The sequence below is a fragment of the Python bivittatus genome, unplaced genomic scaffold, assembly GCF_059951505.1.
Source record: "Python bivittatus isolate LINGU-HERP-01145 unplaced genomic scaffold, Pbiv_v1 ctg000210_np1212, whole genome shotgun sequence".
Taxonomy (NCBI): Eukaryota; Metazoa; Chordata; class Lepidosauria; order Squamata; family Pythonidae; genus Python; species Python bivittatus.
In genome coordinates this window covers 12,579,047-12,597,500 of record NW_028277053.1, presented here as the reverse complement: position 1 = coordinate 12,597,500, position 18,454 = coordinate 12,579,047, and positions in this window count along the sequence as shown.

Here is an 18,454-nt window from a genome sequence, read left to right as displayed (position 1 = left end):
ATTATTTGTAAGATCTAGTTTGGGACGCATGCATCTGGCAGTCTTGCATGAATCTGGCAAGTTAAATTTCATTTCAAATTTCTCTTTTTTCCAACCTTTATTCCATCCCAGGATGCCACAGCTATAGGCTGTTCTCATGTGGGGTTTAAATTATTTTTAAAACATTTAAATTATTTTTCATGGCATGCTACTTTTACATAACTTATGCAACCAGCCATATGTGAGATTAATGGTACAGGACCACTAATTCATGTATTTTACCATTTTTCTTTTCCCCACAAAAGCACTATGTTATCATGGTTCTTCTCCTGGAGTCCATTTCAATAGTTCATGATACAGCATATTGTGAAAACCCAAGAAATGTAGAATTTGTGTGGGTGCAATCTCAATCACAGCATCTGTCTGGGGCACTGGGGTAGAGTTAAACAGCAGCTACAGGTCAGCTGAAATTAAAATGACCTTCCAAAAACCAAATCTGGATGGGTTCTTCCAATAAATTATGCTGGTAGTCAAAACAGCATTAGTAAAATTGGCAAAAATTTTGGATGGCATTTGTGAATTACACATTCCTTTTCATGGGTGTGTTATGCTATTTGTTAAATAATTTTCCAAATATATTTTTTTCCCTTAGAGCTGAAATGCCATCTACCTCTTTCTGTATGGTCTATCAACAATAAAGGAACTGGCAGTCAAGCAATACACCACATTGGTGGACAGCAATAAAGGCCTTGGAAAAGATATTTAGACACCATGACAAGCCTATGCCTACAAAGATCAGAATCATCAAGGCAATGGTTTTCTCTGTGACCATCTATGAAAGAGAAATGTTGACTCTGAAGAAGCAGAATGAAAGAATTTTTATGCTTTTAGACTTAGGTGTTAGAGAAGACACCTGAGTATATTATGGACAGCCAAGGAAACAAATAAATGGATCCCAGAACAAATCAATTCAGAATTTTCATTTAAGGCACAAATAACCAGGATCTAGTTACCATATTTTGGGTGTGTTAAGTGAAGGCCCAACTCTCTTGGGAAGTCCATAATGCTGAGAAAGATGGAAGGAAAGAGAAGAAGAGGATAACCCAAAGCGGAAGGGATAGACCCAATTACAGCAGTGATGGGTATACTGTTGGAAGATCTGAAAAGCCAGGTTGGGGATAGATCATCCCGGAGAAGTCTATTTATGTGGTCACTAGCATCAACACTGATTTGATGTCACATAATCAATCAATTAATCATCAGGAATAAAGAAGCTTGGATGTCTGTCTATGTGTGCATATCTATTTGTGGGAGGAGAAGGAGAGTTTGTGAGGAATCTGTGTTTATTTAACCTTACTTTGCTGATGCAGAATGCAATAGATACCAAGAGCCAAGATTAAAAACACAAGCCACAGGTTTTGTTTTAAGAAACACAGCCTACAGTATATGCTTCAACTGAGACTGACGTGGAGACTGCTGCTTTAACTCCTTCCTTTGAGCTGTTCAGAGGCATTGGCATAGATAACTAGTTGAGACTATAGGCAAACATGTTGAGACAAACCTGGTTACCATCTCCCCATTCAATTCACTGGAATCTGTATTTAGTAGAGCATACTTGTGTGAGAGAAACTAGCCCATTAAAGGTATCTAGAGACAGATGCTTTTGGGATGTTTCATTCTCCAGCAAAAAACCTGAACTTTCTATCCAGATGGTGGAGGAAAGAAAAAGGGAAGGAAAAAAAGTAGGGATGAGGCACCTGCCTGTAGGAAGCAGGCTGAAAGGGAGAGTCTAAGATTCTAAAAAAAAGACCACCCCAAGAAAAGTGCCAAGGGGGAACCCCATGCTTGCTATCTTTATTCTTAATGCCTCTAATGGTCAATAGGATAACAAAGGCAAAAAATCAGTGCTTCTGAGCTACATTCCTGCAACAACATCCATGTTTTGGTACTTTGATCTTCCTGTTCTCTATTGGCACTTCTCTGTTATCATGCTAAAAAAGTCTATTAGATGCCACCATCAAATTCAGCATCTAAATGAAGGGAAATCATGCAAAAATCTCATCCCTGTAACAAACACTTTATGGGAAACAAAAACACAGCATGAATTACTCTTCTTAGTCCCCATAAAGAACAACCAAGTAATGTCAAAATTGGTCCTCATACCAAAAACAGCAGGTGACTTCATCTATGTGTCCTGCTGGCTGCTAAGAGAGAGCTACATGAGTTTTTGCAAGCCTCATCCCACCTCTTGAGTGACCCCCATGAGAGCCACTAGATTAGTAGAGCCCAGGTAAACCCTAATTTTCTGTCTGTTCCCTGTTACCCATTAATCTTCCCCATCTGGCAGGCTTCAGTTAGTATTTGTGGCTGAAATAATAAGAAAGCAATTGCTGTTCCAAATAATGCTCCTATTTAAAGCTCAAATATTTTGAAGCACAGAGTGACTTACAGCAAACAATACTATTAGAAACTATTCTACAAATGTACAAGAAAGAACCCATGGTGTTATTCAGTTCCAGTTGGTCCATCCACCTCTGCTTTTGTTTTCCTTTCTGTCTTGTGGTTATTCCTGCTGTTCAGAAAAGGCTTCAAGCAATACTGTCTTTTCTTGTAAGCATCATTGTTGTGGTGCATAGCAATGATTTAACTTTTTTCTAGAATGCTTAGAACTACATCCTTAGGGATTTAGCTCTGAAAGTTTTACTAGATGGTGTTTGAATACAAAAAGTCTTCAAACTGTTTCTCCTCCCACCCATCCCCAGACACTTAAAAAGTAAATGTGTGGACTTTTTGTACAAATGCATATTTTTACGCAGAGGTTAGGACGAGAGGGAAAATATACAATATATAGATAGTACTGGAATGAAATTGCTAATTTGCATGATGTTATTTAAAAAGTACCTACCATAGTTTTCTGAGACATGACTATTGCCTGGTTAAGTAGGAATGGTAAGGATTTTTTTCCTCTACCAATTCTGTAAGAAGAAAAGAATTTTTTGCACCTTAACCAAAAAACAAATTCATAGGATGAAAAGGCTAAAAGTCTGAGTGAGAATGGGTCCCTTAATCGAAATGCAAAAACAGCCATTCTTATTCAGTTCAGTAGAGCTTGACAATAATGCACAAGTAATTTTTGATTGTATGGAAATGATGGATTTTCCACTTATTCCCCTGAAGTCCCACATGGAGGTAATGGCAGCACTTTCTGATAAAGGTTGGCTAGACTCCTGAGTCTATGACCCAAGCATTATAAATATATCTCTGAACTGTATTTCCTTAGTTAGATGCTTGTTATATCTTTACAGCATCCAATAACAAGAGTGGTGAACAAATAGCTCTACCATTATGAAGAGAACGGGTGACTCCATTTAGTGGAATTCTTAATTGATGCAATAAATCTTAACAATTATTGTTTCAAGCTGGTGTGCATAACGAAGTACCCGTGTACCTTCTGGCAAAGTTTCCAAGTCAGTGTTAGTCCCTAGCAGCTAACTTTCCTTTTGCTTCCTTATCAAATGTTTATTTTGTCAGTCTGTAGTAAATTCTGAATTATTGATTTGCAGGCTGTTGAAATCTACCCTGAAGAAAACAAGGCAATAAAAACGTTGGACTTGTAAATGTTTAGTTTTTATCTTCCTTCTTAAAAATCTTCAATAAGAAAATGAATTGTAAAGACTTCTATTATGTAATTGTACATTGTTTTAATAAAGAAGTTTATCGTGTAGTATAGTATATATGGTGAGCATGAAACTGAGCAAACTCAGGGAGGCAGTGAAGGACAGGAAGGCCTGGCGCAATATGGTTCATGGGGTCACGAAGAGTCGGACACGACTTAACGACTAAACAACAACAACAACAAATAGTATATATGGAATTTGGAAACACATTCCTCGCTAGTTATATGCAGCACCAATAATGTAGGCTTCTCCCCCCCCCAAAAAAATGGAGAAAGTGCTTTGGACCTCACCTGAAGCCAACACCTTACTATTTGTTAAAGCAGTCCCTCTTTTTCAATATTCCACATTAGCTTGTGAAAAAGATATGGTGTGGTTTCTTGAGGACTCACAATAATTTCAACAAATTAATGCCTTAAACCAGAGACACACACTTTTTTTTTAAGGCTTATGCAGAAGCTTGCTTTAATGAATAGCATAGAAGTGCTGATTTGCGCTTACATGGGATCTAAGATACTTCTTCCAAATCATTTTTTAAGCTTGCAGAACTTTAATAAGCAATGCAATCACTTTCTTTTATTTTAGAAAATGACTTGTGATTTATTCTTGATCCTGTCTGGTTGACGCTGTTACTTACCAGTGTCATTTTGCTTTGTTCTGTTTTGTTATAATCCTCCTCCTCCATGAAATATTCTGAGATGTAAAAATGTTAGCAAATGTTGAGCAGAATCCATCCCACATTAAGTCTTCTTTAGTTTTCTGCATTATACAACAGATAGTTATTTTCTTAATATTTGCTTGGTTGCTTAATTTTGTTTCTAGAGTTTGAATTGTTTTTTTAAGCTACTCGATCAAAATGCAATGCACAGTCAAGTGAAAAGACAAGGAAAAAGCAAACATTAGCTAGCTCAGAAGATACAGCTAAGAAACTATTGAAAGAAATGTCAGTTAACTGCAATCTCAGACCGAATGAAGACAGAAACGCATAGTCTTCAACTTTGCCTTAAGACCTGTACAGAAAGGACCAGAGGCAAATTGATAGGAACTGAAAGTTTCATTTCTGGGGACTAACACCAAGTACTTCCTAACTTCTACGCATGACAACCTAACCAATATGAGCAGTCTATTGGATGCATCAAGTAAATTTAAATCTATGGATGAATGTGATCCTTCAGATAGTTAACTTCCAAATTTTTAAAGCTCTGAAGGCAAAGATAATACTTTGAATTTAAACGCCTGTTAGGAAAAATACATCTGTTGAAGAATTGGGATTACATTCTTAGATTTTGTGACCCCCTAATTGAGCTGAGTGAATTTTGTATAGCTGCAGCAGGGTAGCCAGGGCTCCCCCAAACCTCCTTCTTGCTCCTTCAAAGAACAGAACAACTTTTCCAGTATTCCAGTATTCCTATTTGGATCTTTGATTTTCCAACCCACAGAACTTCCATCATTCTAGTACTAATTGCTTTTCTTCATCCATTCCAGTGGGACATTTAGACCATTGTTCAAAAGTTCCATTGCTTTGTTTGGAAACAATAGAACATATATTTCATTTATTTGTTCTATGTATCATTTTATTTATTCATTTAGAGCATTTCTATATGATTTTGGGTAGCGTATGAAAAAAAAAAAGACCAATTAACTAAAAATAGCCCAGCATATAAAATGGAAAAACCAAATGGGATCATTTAAAACAACTGAAAGGGAATTAAGCTCAACTAAATCCAAATGCCTGGAGTTAGGCCACTGAATCATCTCTGGATGATTCTTGTCCACTTCATATGGACATTGAAAAGAACAGTAGCGAAAAGAAAAAAAAAAGAACTCTGTGGACTCATACAAGTTAAATAATGCTCCTGAGATATGATCATCAATTGAAGAAGAAGGGGAACAAGCTAAGCCTTCTGGGATACATATCTCTTTTCTCTTTTTTGTGGTTTCAAGATAATGCTTTTATTTTAACCCAATATATGAGAAAGGCTTCTGGGAATCCATCAAACTCTTTTAAAAGTAGTGAGGCATGATTAACCTTTGCTTTTCAGACACCTGTGTCATTTCTTCTCTGAATATTACCCATTAACCTTCTTGTAGAGGAGAATCACTGTACAATTCTATTTGTCCAGCCAGAATATAAATCATTCCACTGAATATCTGTACTTCGAATCAATAACATGAACTCCAATACATTGAAGGCAGAGCTATTATAGGATGATGGTACCACATACTGTGTATTTAATGAATATTCAGGTAAAATATGTAAAATTAACTACTTACTTTTTCTAAGCCACACAGCTACCTAGGTATAAGAAAAAATTCACAATGCACATTAAAAACAGGCAGAGCTTTGCTTGTATCATTGTGGCCACCATCTTGACTTTTTTGATATACCCTGTGGACACCCTGGTTGAGAAAAAACAGAATAGGCAGCAGGGACTTTTGCACACCGGTATCTCCCGTCCAAGTTATGTCACAATTAAAGTCATATTTTAATTTATTTTTTAAAGTAAATATGTAGTAAACACCACTTTATGATGTATATGTAGGATTTGTAACCTCACAACGAGCACACAATTGTAGTTGTTTTCTGATGGCTCCCCTTCTCCTTCTCCTGTTTCTCCTTAACCGTGATTTTAATCAAATCTGTGTTGATTTATATTTCTGCTCACCAAAGTTCTCATCTGGCCGCTTGGATTAAATTCAGCAATTAGCCTTAGAATGCCTAGCTGTTGGTTGTCAGGGCAACAAACCTTGTACTCAGGGGTCAGCACTTAGCAACTGCTCAGGACAGAAAGCCTGGCACCGTCTCCTTCCATGATGCGATCATGATCGTGTTTGTTTTATGCTGCTGCTTCATGCTTGTCTCAGTGACATCTGCTATGAAGTGAGAGTTTACTTGTTCCCCATTCCTGATGAGATTTTGGCATGGACACCTTAACTGGACTATGCATTAAAATAACTGTTTTATTCATACGATTTTCTTAGATGTTGCACTGATATTATTCTTAGTGATTATGTAATTACTACATTTTGTAAAAAATCTAGTTAGCTGATTGTTTCAACACCCTTTCCTATTTAGATTAGATATTTAGATCTTTTTTTGTTTGTTTGTTTCTATTCACATTCTGTTTATTAGAGTCTGGAGATACCATATTTAGACTACAGGCATATGGGTGACAAGTAGATGGGAGCAAAGAGGTGGAGTTTTTAGTATTGTTTTGCTGTTCTCTACAGTAATGTCCACCCAGACTTTGCAGCACAGATATGGTAGTTTTAATATAACCGGACACTCTATATTCTATTTTGAATCAGGGAAACAGTTCTATCTGGTCTGAAGCATGCTTGCTTGGAAGTAAGCACCATGTGTTCAAGGGAGTATCTTCCTAGATAAATGTTCATACAATCACTGGGTTAAATTGGCATGAGAGTTCTTTAATCAGATTCCTCTGGGTTTGTCGAGGAAATATTTTATAATGTATGCAACTTAGTTACAAACACATAAAGAATGGCAGTGTTGACAAGCTGCCTGGAACTTCAAAACCCATTATGTAATGTGATCATGATGGAGTATACATGTATAAATGTTTTCAGAAGTATAATTGTAATAAACAAACATAGCAAATCCAACAGAATAAATCAAGGTCAAATCAGACTTCCCCCTCTAAGGAATGTTCTATTCTGGCCAAATTTCACTGATTTGATGATGGAACTCTTCTTGAGTATATCACTAGATGAAAACATGAATAAATTGCTTTTTTTTAAAAAAAAAAATGTCTGCATTTATAAGTCCCTCTATGCCTTCAATACAGAGGAAAAGTTCAAAGAGTTCTTAGAACAAGCCGTCATGATAGCTAAAAAAAGACAGAAGATGAATGCCTTGGGCAACAAAAGGATGTGTGGCAACTGAATGTAGACTTCCAACATCAAACAAGTAAGGACAAGAAAAGATACCTCAATCAAAAATGTCAACAAAAAAAGAAACAAGAAGGAAAGAAAAATGAGAGATGTTTCTAAGAAGTTCAGAGAAATGACAGGAAATTTACAGCTAAGGTAGGAATATTTAAGAGTAATCTTGGAAGAAATCTGATAGAGGCCAATGGAATTATAGGACAATAGAAGTCCTCTACAAATGGGACAATAAAATTATATACATTTTTCCAGAAAGAGAATATTTTCAGAAATTAACTGTATTAGAAAGTAAGGTGCAACTAAGCACATTAAATTCTTTAAAGCTGCAGAACAGGAAGTTAAAGTGCTGACAGCTCTATATAAACCAGGCTGGAACAAAACTGTGTGGCAAGATATTGGGAAAAAAATGGTATATACAAAATTGTGATGCAAGAGAGCATGCAAAGTATCACTAATTCTTCATGAAAGCAATGAAAAATAGGTCAAATCATAGAAGAACAACAAAGGATCAGGCAGTTTTCAGCAAGGACACAAGATATTACAAGATCAGCTGGTATTGGAAGAGATAAATGCTGAAATCAAAAGAGAAGGCCAAAAGATTATTTATTTGAGATGTACAGATGATATCACTCTTGTTAGCTAGGACTGAGAAAAAAATCATTAAACATGGAATCTGAACATCTGGATTAATTTTAAATATTAAAAGACAAAGGCAATGTCAGTCACCATGCTGAGTGAGCTTATAGTTGATGCTGAAGAAGTAAAGATGGCAGATAGCTTTGTTTTCTTGGGTTCACAAATGGATAAAGATGGACAATATACTGGAAAAGTAAAGAGATTTATACTAAGGGAAAATACAATGATAAAGTTAGACAAGATCATGAAAAATAAAGGGAACATGAAGGATAAGGACATTTTAATGCCAACAAAATCAGAATAGTTAAAGGAATGTTTTTTATTGTGGTGATGTATGGTTGTGAAAACTAGGCATTGAAAAAAAGCAAGAAAAATAATATAGACACCTTTGAATTTACGAATACCATGGACTGCAAGAACAGCAAATCAATCAGCCTGGGACAAAAGACTCACTGCTTCCTTGGGGCAATGATTAACAAGCAGAAACTCACATTCCTATACTTTGGGCAAATGAAGTGAGCAGAGGACTAAGAGGAGGAGGAGGAGGAGGAGGAGGAGGAGAAGGAGAAGGAGAAGGAGAAGGAGAAGGAGAAGGAGAAGGAGAAGGAGAAGGAGAAGGAGAAGGAGAAGGAGAAGGAGAAGGAGAAGGAGAAGGAGAAGGAGAAGTAGTTCTGGAAAGCTGAGGGAAGTGGAAGAGGAAGTCAACAGATAATGTGAATGGGCAAGATCAAAGAAATTACCGGAATGTTCCAGGAAGGTCTATAAGGTATCATTAGAGACAAGTTGATAGAGTTAGCATTTGTCCCATACAGTCTTCAGGAACTGATCCCCATTTAATGGTGCCCAATAAACTAATAACTAACTAATCCCTTCTTCCAAAATTAGATCTTGAAATATTATTTCCTTTGATATACAACTGCATGAATAAACATACTGAAATGAGTATAATCTAAAACACACTTTAAGTTATTATAATAGTTTATCATTCCAGTCTGTAGGTTAGACTGGGAAGTCGAAGCAGCATCTGGAAAAATGGAGAATCAGTATCATGCCAATTAAACTATATCAACATGTCTATGTGAATTACTGGGACACTTGTGGAAAAGATGTTGGTAACTTCCTGGTTGATAGGCATCAACTTCATTGTGCTGGAAATCTAAAATTATAGAGGGGATACTGGCTCATATGTTATGGGCTTGTCCCTATATAGTCTATTTAGAGCTAATATCTCTGATTTTGCTAATATGGTTCTGGGAAATATAATAAGGTCTAAAGATGCCAAAGTGATAAATTCCACCAAAGTAATGGAATTTATCAATAGGTGAAGAACTTTGGGGTGTAGCAAAGGCGATTACTTTGCTATGGTGGGATGACAGAATCACTTCAGATTTACAATCTTGGACTGATGACGTGTTGATTCTGTTTATCAAATCGCTCTTTATTGGTGTCATGGAAAAAAATCAATCGGTATTATTCCATATGGTCAAGGGGTAATACTAGCTTTAAAAAAAAAAAACTGACATGTTTTTAATAGCTATAACGTGCTTTAGTTTTCTTATATGATTATGTTTGTTTTCTCTTTAAAATAATTTTCTATACTAAAACAATTAAAATTCAATTATACTTAAAAGCATTTGATTGTTCAGTTGCTTCTGCGAGCAAACCAGATGGTCTTGGTTTAGTAATACATGACAGCAAGATACCTGTGCAGAAGGGCTGAATGAAATAGTTTAGCATGTACTTCTTCACTATCCTTTTTATTAATCAGGGCAGTCTGAATAATTAATTGCCCCATTAGCCTCCTGTTTGGACTGGTGGGATACAAAGAATGTTGCATTTCTACAGGTCTAGAGAAATATCCAGGAGGCTTCAGGTTCCAATTATGACAGCTTAAAGAAGGTTTGGAGTTTAACACTGGTAATGCCTGCTGGTTTATTTATACAGGGTGATATATTTGATATTTTTTTTCTATAACTGTAAATAACCTTTAATTAATTCAGCCAGTCTTCTAGATTTGGCTTTGATCAACTCATCTGCCCTGGTGTTGGTCCCCCTTGGGAACTGGCTTTTTGACAAATTCTAAGGTATGCCTGACCGCTACCTTACCTGGTATTTCTCACCTTGCTTTCTTCCCCATCCTCTAGATTATTCTCAGTTCCAAACTCTTCAATCCTGGCTCCTGATTTCCTCCAGACAGCTACCAACAGCCCAGCCTGACACCTAGTAGAAAAGCTGTGCAATCAACAAATATCAACACTGTTCCTTTATTATTCAAAAACTTGAGTAGGCTCAAGCTGTATTTCTGCACCAATGGAGGTTTAGACATATGGCAAATTTCCAGTTAAAATAACATACTTGTTATTTTTGCTTTATACAAAGTCCAACAATGGGTATAACAACCTTATCTTTTACATTATTTAACTAGGTTTCTTTCTCAGACCTATCTAATGTTGGCATGGATTGAATCTGGACGTTTTTAAAACTGGACCAAGTATTCCTACCATTGCATCAGAGCTGTTCCTCTGTTTGGAAGCCTAATTCGTTGATATTTTTATAGTGTTTTCTATATATATTCCAGACTTCTTGCATTGACCCTTGAGGTATTGATTTGCATGTTTAGTCCACCACATGCTGTTTGCCTGTATGGTATGATCACCTGCCACTAGATGCAATTACACAGACTCATTGATCATTCCAGTGTAATTATGCAGACTCATTGATCATACTTTGTGAAATGAAGCTCATATAATTTATGGCTTCCATAATCATTGCTGAATATTGAAACTGCTTGACTTATTCAATATCATTCTTTGCTTGCCAACCTACCATTTAGGAAGAAGCCAATCTATCTGGCATACTTGACAGCAGAATCATCCTGATAAATATTGAAAAGTTACAGCTTTGGAAATTTTCTTTAGATTCTAAGAAAGATTCTAACGTGGATGTTGATAATTGCTTATATTTGTTTAAGAAGAGTTGGTTGATGGATCGGATTGGTTGGTTCCACTGGATAGGCCGCCCAAAGGAATAGCAAGTATGTTGCTTATGGATGACAGATAATGATACTAAAGGTTCTGATGCCTGGAATATGATTATGAGATAGATTAATTGCTTGACTCATGCTCTTTTTTATTTGTAATGCAGATGACTGATTGTAGATTATATGGCTGGGTAGTAATACTGCAGAAGAAAAAGTAAAAGATGTGGTCTGATAATAATGGGCATGGAAAGTTGGGGTACAAACTTGGATGGTTGGGAATGTGTCATCAGCATTCAGAAATTTAATAGCTCTGTGATTATTTCTTCCAGTCTAACATCTGCTGCTGTTTAATGCCTAGCCCAAAATAAGACTGTTATCATCCGTGACTTTGCCTAACCCAGAATAAGATTGTTATCATCTTACTGTTTTATTTGCTCCTGACATTGTTCTCTACAGTGAGTATTCAGAGGCCTGCTACCCTCAATCCAGTGGTAAAATTGAATACTAACTGCCTTTGATAGTCCTATCATCATGAAGGTACCCAATCCCCTATTAAAGCCAACCAAATTAGTGACCATTATTAAATCTTGTAATGAATACCACAGGTTAATTATACATAGTTTTGTGGGTGGCTGGTGGTCCTTAAGGGGACAATTAAACAATTGCTCTTGGGGAAAAAATGTATCTGAACCAAAAGGTTTATAACTATGTATGTATGTATTGCATATATGGATGCATTGATTGGGTTGATAGACTGCTCTGTTCACTAATAACTCACCCACTATCATTAAATTAGTTAAAAACATAAACATGTAAAATAAAGGTCAAAGCATACAGTATCAACATATATAAACACTGGGAATATCAGTCAATTTACCAAAAAACAAAATCAGGTACCAGAAGGAACAACGTTACAACAACGCAACCTGTTGAAATAGCCAAGTTGTTCTGTTTTGATCTAGAGTCCAATCTTCAAAGTCCCATCCTATGTTTGTTTGTTTTTTTAAGGATTCAAAACAACAGAATTTTCCCACAGGAAGGATTCATATAATTAATTTCAAAATCTTATTTCAAATCCATCAGGACCCTTAGTCTGTTTAAAAAAATCAACATTCTAATCCCTTTTGCTATTTATTCCCAAAAGAAGAAGGAGAAGGAGAAGGAGAAGGAGAAGGAGAAGGAGAAGGAGAAGGAGAAGGAGAAGGAGAAGGAGAAGGAGAAGGAGAAGGAGAAGGAGAAGGAGAAGGAGAAGGAGAAGGAGAAGGAGAAGGAGGAGCTGCTGACTAGGACTGAACAACAAGGATTTGTTTATAGATAAGAGATGGGATATGGGAAGAAGAGATCATTTGTTGTATTTTAAGAAAAGATTGTAAGTTGCTAAAATTGTTTTTACTTGTGATGAAGGGGGAAGTCTTTTCTTTCTTTTCTATTTTTCTTTCTCTTTTTTCAGCACTTCTGATTTTTTAATTTTTCTTATTTTATTTTTCTTAGTTTGTATTAGCCTTATATTTTTAATTTAATGTTTAATAAAATTACTATAAAAAAAAGAAAATCGTCTGAAAAATAAATTAAGGCAGTAATGTTTCAGAATGCTATTCTTTATGTATTTGTATATGTGAGGTGAATTTGAGGTGAATTATGTTTGATTTGCTGGCAATGCACATATCTGAAATAAGCTGAGAGTCTCCATTTCCCCCAAAAAGTGGGAGATAAATCTTTAATATGACAATGTTCTAATGCTAGAACAAAATTCAAGGATTCAGAGCAATGTAAAAAGATGTATTCCAAATAAGCTGTAGTCATGGAAGCCTCCTCCTGAGATGCTTTTTCATGAGGTTATGAAATACTTAATATTTTCTGATTAAAACATTTCCATATTTAAATGCATCTGCAGTCATCTGTTGAAATATAAAACAATGTTTCAACAGTGTGGGAAAATGAGAACAAAAGACCCCTTAGCAAAGGTGTAGTAACCTTTCCGGTGAATGGGCATTTTCAGAGCAGATGATAATTATTGGGGGGAGATTTTCCCATTCCAAAAGGTTATCATTACTAGCTTCAAAATAAATATATAAACATCAAATGAAGCCTGGAAGGTACGAGGAAATAAGAGGCCCTTACTGGGGACGCTTCTTTGTACAATCATACACACATTTAAATCAGAAAGCTTATGAAGTTACCAAGGGTCACCAAATCTGGGATGCAAAAATTTCAGTGGCCACTGGATAGCTGCAAACAGTGCTGGCCCAAGGGTATGTGGCACTTCTAGGCTACATTGAGTGATGGTGCCAAAGATTTGCATTTTGAGAATCACTCAGAAGGAGGGGTGGGAGTGGTGCTTCTGGGGCTTTGGCATCCTAGGCCAGTGTCTACTCAACCTTAACCTAAAGTCAGCTATGGCTGCAAAGACTTTATATCATCCCTCATCTATCCATCCCGGATCTGCTGGCTCTTGCTATTCACTCTAGCTGCTCATTCTGCATGATGCTGGGATCAATTCATCTTGAAGAAGTTACTCAAGAAATTGAATGCTTCCTGGAAGGTCTAGGTTTAAATCCTGTGTCTGCTATGAGGTTCCCTGGATGGATTTAACTAAATGTAATAGTATTGGCCAATGAAGAGTGATTAGTATAAAGCAATAAATGACTGCTGCTGAGCAATGGCCAAATAGTAGTAAATCAACATTCTGAGTGATGGGAAGAAATAAAAGCCACTAGTCAGTCAAACTATTGGTGGATCACCAGGAGTTTCCAGAACAGACCATTCTGCCCATACCATTGTTATAGCCTAGCTGGACTTCTTTGAAGATGAGCAGGAAGTAATTTTCTCAAAAGCCGAGGAGTCCAACTATCAGTGGAGAAAGAACCCAAGAAAGATGCAGGCTTCAGTGCTTTTGATCCTGCTATGGAGTATTCAGATCTTGAGCTGGAATCTAGGTCTCCAGTTATAAGGAACACAGCCCACAGTGTGTAGAGAACCAAAAGATTGCAACACAGAAGACAGGTGGTGGCAAGGAAAAGAGGCTGACTGGAGCTGAGATTCTGTAGGTATGACCAGAGAACACCAGGGCTCTTCCACTTCAACTGTTCCTGAGTATGTGCATGAAAGACCCTTGGGTATTGCACAGCTATTAGATGGCAACAAACAGTTTGGATTTCCTGTATCTCTTTACTATACTCTAGTAATAATCCTGATTTTTGCATCTCTAATATGGTAGTTCGAACTGCCTTCTGCCATGCCTCTTTCTTGTAATCATTGACCCTCAGACAATACCCAACATCCAGTCCCTTGAACTTGGCCACCCTGTTTGAAACCTTTTTTTTCAATGATGATGCTCAGTTTGAATCAGCATATTGCTATTGCCTGGCTGTTTTCAAACTGAATGGGAGATTGGAACTTGATTTACAGCTTGACGAGCAATTACAGTCATGAGTGCCTCTGAGATTTATAAACAGTGTATTTACATTCTACTGGCACCAAGTTACACTGTGAAACTGTGTCTGGTTCCTTCCACAGACAGCTGATGTGGGCTTTTCTTCATCTTTGTTCCCTACACAACTTAAATGTGATGGTCTTTCCAAGCTGATTAACTCTATCCCCAAATTACTTTTGGGAGAAGTGAGAAAATCCCTGGAAAGCATTTTGCCTGCCTGCCTGCCTGCCTGCCTGCCTTCCTTCCTCAACTAAAACATGTAAAAAAGCATTTCAAGCAGCATTTAGAGGTATCTAAACTTTTGCCACAATTGAAACCAGAGGAAGATCCCCGCCCCCCCACCACCACCACCACCAACTATTGCTGAAAGCTAATTTAAAATTGTGGAACCCTTCCTATTAAAGTTGAATAAAATCTAGGGGCTTTATCCAGTCTTATCATCATCTTTTAAAAAAGGGAAACCTTGATCCTGCCAGTTATGGAACAATTAGCTTATTTTCTGTCTTAAGCAAACTTTATATTAGGGACCTGCACTGGAAATTCCTAGATTGCTGCACAGAGGTGATGTGTTTGTAGATGAACAAGTGAGATTCAGGATAGTTTAAGTAATTCTAAATTAATGCCAGAATCTAAACCACCTTGTCAGTAAATCCAAAAAATCCACCAGAAGTCAATTATAAGCAATCTTTGTAGATATCAAAGGACCAGGCTCTGGAAGAAGCACATGTCACCATCTGTTTGTAAATGTGTTTATTCAGTGAGTATCTGAAAATACCAATCTGAGTGAAGTCCTATTGGGACCCTGTAGCAGAAGTCCCAACACAGAGAGTGTGAAGCAAAGAGTATATCGCCGACTTACTTGTTCGTTATAAATCTCTCCAACCCATAACATCCTCCTCCTAAGCTGTCTAATATAGCAACAAATCCCTTACCCCAGAAGAACTTGCTTTAGCAACCAAGATACAACTGAATCTGTTCATCATATTATTCTGTACTATCCATTTCATAAGGGTCCTTCTGGCTCAAATATAATATTTCTTTTATGTGATCTTTTTGAGATCTGTATAAGTATCTCCAATAGTATGACCAAATTCTGTGCTACTACTTGCAGTATATGCCATCTGTTGTTAAAGTACCGAGTCATCTGTTGTTAAAACTTTAGGCTGTCTTGTTGATGTAAATATTTGATGAATTCAACATATATATTTATGTATAAAACTATGATCCAAATGACTCTGATAAGCTTTCCTCTTTTTCTAAGCTTCTTTCTGTGACACGGCAAAAAGAGGGGGCAACATGGTCTCTCTTTTTTTAAGATAGACAGTCACAGTCATTCAGATTTCTATTCTGTTCATTACAAACTCAAATGAGGGAGGAGAAGCTTGTGAATCAAATATTTCAACAAAGGGTAATTAAGAAGTTATTGGAGTAGCTCGCCTTAGTTAAGAAAGGGATGTAAGCTCTCGAAAAGTTGCACAACTGATGGACATTAAAACTGACTCTTCTTCTGGGACACCTTGCTGAAATACTACATTTGGTAATTGGTCAGTGATAAGGCCTTCAGCTGTCAAGCTCCCCCCCTCCCCAAGTACTCAACCCTCCCAATAACCCTCAGGGAGAGGGACAAGGAAAATAAGAAGCTCCAGACCAACCATCCTGCAGCAGATCCTTCTCTGGTCAATGCAAGAAGCTAAGTTGTTCTCCCCTATCAATGATGCTATACCCTTTAGAGGTAAGGCTACAATCTCCCCAAAGATCTTGGTTCCCTGATCAGAAGGGGATATTGATTCCCTGTGATGTCTTTCTACTCTGTAGCTCCATAGCATTTTATTTTTTAACCACAAAGTCTCTTCATAAAGCTTATGAAGTGGGACTTCTGCTTTCTGGAGGCAGAGCAAATTTTCTCCATCCACAAAATGGAAAGTACAAAAGTTTTGGTGGATAGCAGGCAGTTCTTTAGGAAGACTTCTCCACCCCTTTGATACACATATTTAATTTGCTTTTGCCATTTTAAATGAATTTTATTTATCTTTGTCCTTTTTATATAAATGGCTTAGAAACCAGTAGAGTAACAAGCAAATACTATGAACAGATATGATAAACCAAGCACATCTAACCTCACGGTTGGAGTAATAATGTCTGCTCTAATTTCATGAAGTGATTTTATATTTAAAAAGTGTGTATGCCAGTTATTGTTCATCTGGGGGGGAATTAATGACTGGCCAAGAAAATGTCAAGGATCTCTAAATAAATATATTTGAAAGAAAAGCCAATCTTGCAACATAATTTATTCATAAGAATTAGTTAATTTCTTCCTTTATTAATTACAGGCCATCAATGGAATGAGTGAATACACCAAACTCATCTTTGATATAATTACTGCACATGACTATAAATACTGTTAATGTGAAGTGTGTTTCTAAGTGTTAATTGGCTGTTCTGGCAAGAGCATATTAGAGTAATAAATACATATGAAGCCTATGAGGTACTAATTTTAACATGCAGAGCCATTATGAAAATCAGCTGAAAAACTTTTCAAAAAGATTCTGAGGACCTTATCTGTTTAGTGTGCAAAATTAATTGCTATATTAGATTAGCAAAAGTGCATTAATTTTTTGAGACAGGGAAGTATGAAATTGTTCAGACATTTTGTTTTTGTTCTTGGTTGTAAAATGGTGGGTTTCCACAGAGTTTCTCTCTGATAGGATGTTCAAACTTTCAGGAAACTGGTGCTAACGTGGGAAAGGAAACTTAGTTAATATGGGAATTGGCATTTAATAAAAGATTGCTGTATTTCTGATGGGCCAAGAGCTTCAGTGGGGAATAGTTAAAATTAAGTTGGAAAGCAGTCAGAAAAAAGTACATGGACATGGAAAGTTTTGGAGGAATCATCTAAAGATGAAAAAACCATATTGAAATAAAATCTGCTGAGATCTGTTTTATTTGTAAACCCTGCATAAAGTATAATAGAAGTCTCGATCATCTTTTGAAGGTTCGGCTTCCATGTTGGATAGCCGGTATGATTAGTCATTAAAACTGTTATAGTCTGTTTTTCCTCTTAGAACACCTTCACAAACATAAATTAAAGTCCTGCTTCCCAAGTCATTAGTCAAATCTAAAATTGTCATTAATCTTGATTTTAAGCTACCTCTGAAAACTATCCAGAAATTGCAACTGATCCAAAACATGACTAGAGCAAAGTACAGGGATCCTATAATCTCTGTACTGAAAATTCTGCACTGGTGACTAGTTGCCCACTAGGCACATTTAAGGCGCTGGTATTCCCCTTTCAAGACCCTAAAGCTTAGGCCTTTATGAACTTGCCTGTTACTTAAAGCAGCAGGAGAGGCCTTTTAAAGATGCCACCAGTGCCAGATGCTTAGCAATCTGGAACATGGGGGGGGCTTGTGTGTCATTATTTTAGGTTTTTATCCAGCCTTTCCTTCAGGTGTTCAAGATGGCAAGCATAGTACTTCTGTCTCCAATTTTCCCCCTCAAGAGCCAATTATATAGGTTCTTCTCGGTCCCCCCACCCCCAGAGGAAAGAATTTAAATCTCAGGATAAGGAAGAATTGAGATACGATTGCCTATAAAAATCAGATACAGGAGAAATATTCATGAAGTTACGTTCAAGTATGCATACGGATTATTTTTTTCACATGACAAGAATATTTGCCAATTGATGTCAAATGACTTAATATGATTGGAAAATGAAATTAAATTTATCCATACAAAGGAAATCAAGTACCAGTCCCTGGGGACCAGAGCACCTGCTGCTTAATGTGAGTTCAGTCAATGTTCAAGAATACAGGGAAGGTTTGTTAAGATTCCAGTCTAAACTGTATG